This window comes from Urocitellus parryii, chromosome 7, assembly GCF_045843805.1.
Source record: "Urocitellus parryii isolate mUroPar1 chromosome 7, mUroPar1.hap1, whole genome shotgun sequence".
Lineage (NCBI taxonomy): Eukaryota > Metazoa > Chordata > Mammalia > Rodentia > Sciuridae > Urocitellus > Urocitellus parryii.
In genome coordinates this window covers 153,961,224-153,967,223 of record NC_135537.1, presented here as the reverse complement: position 1 = coordinate 153,967,223, position 6,000 = coordinate 153,961,224, and the positions used below count along the sequence as shown (strand labels likewise).

The 6,000-nt window shown below is 42.8% G+C and overlaps 1 long non-coding RNA gene across 2 annotated transcripts; it reads right to left on the bottom strand.

Moving 5' to 3' along the window:
* Positions 1 to 2,064: 2,064 nt before the first annotated feature.
* Positions 2,065 to 5,732, bottom strand: LOC113196097 (uncharacterized). Of its 2 annotated transcripts, none has more exons than XR_003302505.2 (3): positions 5,561 to 5,732; positions 5,128 to 5,367; positions 2,065 to 2,356 (listed from the first exon to the last, which is right to left on the bottom strand). It is a non-coding gene; the product is annotated as an uncharacterized LOC113196097 (long non-coding RNA). The 2 variants fall into 2 exon arrangements; XR_003302506.2 differs by having other exon boundaries at positions 5,632 to 5,732.
* Between the last annotated feature and the right edge of the window lie 268 nt (positions 5,733 to 6,000).

The window sequence follows — 6,000 nt, the reverse complement described above, 5'->3', positions numbered from 1 at the left end:
CTGTGGCCATGGAAGATCTTGCCCTTTAGAAGTTGCAGATGAGTATAGGGAATATTATTATAATTATTTTTGATCAGTGCAAAGGTCAGACCTATGAGAAAAAAATCTGCAAACACGTACATGCACGCAGCCGAGGCGGGGTAGAGTTTAGTACCAGCTTACAGGTCAGTTTCCTTCTCTAAACTCCCCAGTGCTTTATCTGAACTTCCACGATGGCCCTTTTCCATTTTTGCCTCCTACACAAATATTTGTAGAATGAATGAACAATTTCCTTACCTTTTCCAAACACAGGAAACTGCTCTCTGTAGCTCAACAGTTACTGCTCAATATTGGATCCTGCATACTATTAACCAAGCTGCTAGCTGAGTGATAAAGTCCCATACAACCCTGAGAACTCTCATCTTTGCATGACCCTGAGGGGGCCAGAAATTCAATGCAATGAGTAAATTATTAAGGAAAGGAATCAAACCCTAGAATTTTAAACATGGCTTATCTGGCTTCACATCATGCTGCAGGTCAGATGAAAACTACTTATGGTCAAAGGATCTTCCCAAATATTAATCTAAGAGTACCTCTTCCCTCCCTTGAGCCCTGGTCTATCCCCTGTTTGCGTCCCCACCCCCCTATATTTATGCTGGCTTTTATCTCTGATTCTGATCCTTCTCAGGTTTGAAGACCTGCCAATCACCCAGATCTGACCTCTGCTTCCAACTTTACTCTCCGCTTTCTCTAGTTCCTTGACATCAGTGTTGCTCCATGTAAAGGACCCCTACAAAGTGACCTCCTCAATAAGAAACTTGTGGCCTGAGTATTGCCCTGGTTTCACCCTAGAGAGGGAAAATGGGATTGAGGCGATTGCTTTCCAACAATGACATTTCTCTACTGAGGAATTTTTGATAAAATTCTTGATCTTTCTTTGTCTACTTCCCCCAATAGTTAAAGTAGAGGTGATACCTACCCTGGGTGGTTATGAAAATTAAAATTGAATGAAGGTTTATATAAGTGCCTGGGACAAAGATGACATTCAGCCAATAGCAGGTCTTTCCTCTGTTACCACTTCCAGTTGCGGTCCCAGTTTCTTCCAAGGTCCTGAGGTTTTTTTTTGTGATATTCCTTCTGAGATCAATTTAAAAAGACCTCTTCCTAGGAAATTTCGGGTTTAAAGACCTCTGATGCTTTTTTCCTATTTTTCAAAGGTGGTTTCCTGTTCATTGATTCATCTCAGGAATACTGTCATATCCTCAAATCCAGTGCTTGCCAATGTTCTTTTGCAGCCAGCCTGTTGACACTTGAACACAAATGTAGGTATCAATACTAATGATACCAAAATAATCAATCAAGGACAGCAAAAAAAGGTCTCATGATGTAGCATCATTTCTGGTGGCATAAAATAGGAATGTTTTGGTTATCTTATTTTAAAGCTGAAGAGTAAGGATTTATACTGCCTTTATCTATTTCTGATTTTTGTCCGAATAAATTAGATCTAAGTGGCTGCTGACCCCTGAGCCTCACCCCGTTCCCCTGTTGAAGAGGAACTGGTAATCCTCTTCCCTTTTTTGCTGTACTAGCAATGTGGGTGCATCAAGAAAAAAAGAGGAATTTGAGAGATTGCTCAAGAAGACCAGGGGTATATTTTGAGACATGGAATCAAAATAATATGCCAAAAGGAGCCCAAGTTTTCAACTGTTTGGTTTTATCTTCTATCCTTAAGAACAATGGCTAAATAAATATCCTAGCACTTGATCCTTAAAGGCAAATGGGACCCTTATTACCCTGTAGATTATTCTATCATCTCTATTAGTCTCCACCTTCTCCATCTCGATCTCAATCTCTGTCTCTACAGAGATGCACAAACTTCCCCCTGGAATTCTGTGCCCCTCTGCAGCAGTTACGTGATGGGTCTATGTTTGTCTATGGTGAGGGGAGAAGTTTGCCTCTACTTTTTTTCTACAATTAGAGTTTAGGCAATGCCAATGATTTCCTTATAATAGATATTTTCATATTTGGACATAAATATTTATCTATTTATTTATTTTTAATATTTTTTTTAGTATTTCCCTGTGAATGGACCCTTTTATTTTATTTATTTATTTATAGGTGGTGCTGAGGATCAAACCCAGGGCCTCACACATGCCAGGCAAGCTCTCTACCACTGAACCACGACTCCAGCCCAAGCATTGATTTTAGATCTGGAAGTTAGACCATCACTGACAGGAACAGGGAAGGTCAATTGCTCTTCGATCCAAGAGGTAGAAGAAGGACCTGAAGCTACTGTGCTCTCAGGCAGGAACCTGTAAATGTCATGGAGGCTGCTACTCAGGCTTCCCTTCTTCCCTTCCATGTTCTGTTTCGTGTTCTAAAATGTAAGGAGAAAAAAAAAAAAAACAGTAAGGATCAACCTTGACAAGATTTTGCCCTTCTACCATACTCAGAAATCAAATTTGAGCAGAGGAGATGGTGCATACGCTTGCTTTCCATGGATATGGTACACCTTAGCACCAAGGCCAGTCTATAGAGCTAGGCTTCCAGCTTCCTTGTTCTGATCCCTTATTTCCTGTGTGGTATCTTGCCAGATACCAGGGGTGCAAAGACACCCAAAACAGAGCTGCGACTCCTAAGAACCCAGTCTAGAAAGAAAAGTGGGAAATGTAGAGAAATTTGAGACAAATTGTTATAATTTGAATATGGAACATCCCCCAAAGACTCATGTGTTGAAGGCTTGGGTGCCACACATTAGGAGGTAGGACCCACTTGGAGGAAGTAGGTCACTAAGAACATGTCATTTAAAGATATATTTTGTCCCCAGGCCCTTTTATCCACCCTCCATTTTCTGGCCACCAAGAAGTGAACAGCTTTGCTCCACCACATGCTTTCCACCATGATGTTCTGCCCCACCACAGCCCAAGAACAAAAGACCTGAGTGAGAAAGGACTGAAATCTCTGAAACCATGAGTCAAAATGAATTTTTCCTTCTTTAAGTTAATTTCTGTCAGGCATTTTGTCACAGTGATGGAAAGCTGATTCTGTATAAATTAAGGAGTGCTGAGCTCTAGACAATGTCCATTCCATCAGAATAAAGGAATCAATTTGAGGATCTCATCTTCCATTATGCTTAGAGTCTAAGGATAAGGGAAACCATCAAACTGGAAAATTTAGCAACAAAACAGATGCTGTATCCCAAGAAATAGAAAAAATTTAAAGAAAAGAAAAGAAAAAAAAAAAAAGACCATGCCATTTTTCTGAAACCAAAAAAGTGGCCCAGCTAAATTGGTTGTTGTTGATGGTGATTTGTTTGGACTGTTTTCCCCTGTGGTGTTTATATATGTCCTTTGCATGCTTCTTCTATATGGACCATACATGAAGAAGTCCCTAATCTGGAGCCCCCTAATCGATCTAAGGTCCTGCAAATGGGAGGAGCCCTGTAGCTAACTACCTGCTGCACCGTACAAGGATATGACTGAGCCTCTTCAGCCCCATATCTACTAGGTCTGTACCATCACCAAGTGAGCTAACTGGTCATAGACTCAACTGAGTTTAAATTTTTGGAAGGAAGCATTACTTTTTTAAGGATCCTTATTAAGAATCTACCTGTGGGAGAGCACCGCAGAACAGGCAAGGTCCACACCATTCTGTCTGCCTTGGAAGGCTCCTAATCCAGATGCTCCAAGTGGATAAAGGCCTTGATGACAATTTGACAGTTGCATTCTTGCTCTTAGGGAGGGAACCAGAGGCTACACCTTGGCTTATCCAAGCCTCAGGATTCAACAGAGCCTATGCATGAGCATCAGACCAGATCTCCTGGACCCAGCTCTTTCTAGATTGCATTAAAAAATTATATGCTTGCCCCACCACTGAATCTTAGGTACCACAAAGTGCCCAAAGCCACCAAACAAAGGAAATAGAAAAGTTTGAAGAAACGAATTGTATCTATCCAGAAACTGGTCATCTTTGGATCAGTTGTTGGCATTTCAAGAACAGTAGAAAAGGGATTAATGATTTAGAGATTCAAGGGGCCTGTATTCTGTCTGAAGGGACTGCACCAGACATCACCAGTTCCTCCACAGCTAGCCCATCAACTCCTGCACATAGCTAGTTGCCATCCAGGTGGAAATCACACCCTGTAACATATTCCTGGGACACACGCTGTAGCAACACGGTGTCTCGGGGAAGAACTTTCAACAGGGGTAGCTGGACTCCTTTCTATCCACACTGCCATACAACTTGGGTTCGGTGTAGTCGGGATATCAACCTGATACACGTTCTAGTCTCTTGCATAGTTAGCCCAGTTCACTGCCTTGCCTAACACCACCCCAAAAGCAGGTGGTTTTATTTTCAACCATATCTTTCCTATCCCCTCTCTTCTTCCTCCAAATGAATCTCTTCTTTTCCCCAACATGAATCTTTTACTCAAGGCAGGCCTATTTACCCAAAACCTCATCTGCAGCACATTTTTTTTTTTTTAATTTCTCCCTTGCTAACCCCGTGCCTTTTTAGTTTGGCATGGAATTCACCTTCTTTAGCAAATCTTTTCCCCAAATCCTGACTTACACTGGATTTGGAATGAGTAAGGAAGGAAAACTGAGCAGTGGAGCAGGTGGGAGCAGGACTTAGGAACGGGTGAATGGGTTGATGTCTGACTTCTTTGCAGTTTCCCTCTCTTTGGTCTGAACACGCATGCTGAAACAGTCTCGTTTGCTGCACACATTTCACAAGAGAGACTCAAAAAGGCAAAATGACTTAGAGTCACACAACTAGTTAGTAAAGACTAGAATTAGGAATATTTTCAATGACGTCTCTAATTCTATGGGCCACACAAGTATTAGAGAAGATCACCTCCTCACATACTGCTCCATGTTTTCATTATTTAAGTGTTGATGTCCCTGAAAAAATATATCTGGGCTTTCCCCAAAGCTTCTCGGAGCATCTCCTGCCAGTGGTAGGAGATGCTGCCTATAGGTGCCCATCCCCATGCCCATCCTCCACCATTCCTGCTCATACCCTGGAGCACCAAGCTGTGGCTTAGATATTTATTTGCTTTCTGGTGAGGGAGCAATGGTTGTCCTGGGTTATGGGGAGGTCCAACACTGGACAGATGAGAATGACAACACATTAGTCACATATACTCACAGCCTGGAGGACGCTGTATCCCAAGTGGGACTGCGTGAAGGTTGTATTCAGAGATAGCGAACCACCAGAGGTTGGGAGACAGGCTTTGTAGGTGAGGCATCCGTCCTTCCCATGGGAGAACATGATTAGCTGACTTGAATAGTTTCACTGGCTGGCAGGGACCTGGCATCCGTGACTCAGGGATAAGCAGAAACTGCTCCTGTCCATTTGATAGGAATTGTTGGGTGACAGGAATCTTATCTGTAGGAGCAGAATGAAGATAAGAACCTGCGGTTAGACCATTTGAAGCCCTCCTAGTCTCACCAGATGTCACAGCTGTACATAAGATTGGGCTTTAATTGTAGACCTTGCAAAGAGCCCTCCAAGGACCCATCTGTATTCTCTCAGAGGGGACGATGTCCCTCCTCTTTCCTTCAATTTGCCGAAGGCTTACCAAAGCAGAGTCTTTGATATACACAGTCCTTCCACTTCTGTTATTTTATTACCCAAAGAATCTCTACTCACAGGGAAGATGGCCAAATTCAGATAGAGCTGTATTCACACACCCCAGGGCCCTTGGACACTGGGAATTTGATTCTGGAAGCCTATCTCTCTGCCTGCCTCACTCTTTTACCAGGATTCTTCTCAGGCAATAGAAGCAACAGAGTCCCTGCCCAGATGTAATAGACTCCAGAAGTGATCTCAGTTGGCATCCCTGGCCTACTCTTTTTCAGAGCCCGAGGGCACACTGTGCTTATGAATAGGGGAAAGGAACCTATTTATGCTCTGTAGCTATTTTTGCTCAGGCTGTTCCAGGCATTTCTGGTTGAATGCTGCCACTCACAGCACTCACACAAGATCTGGAAGCCATTTGAAGTTCAAAGGCGCCCACAG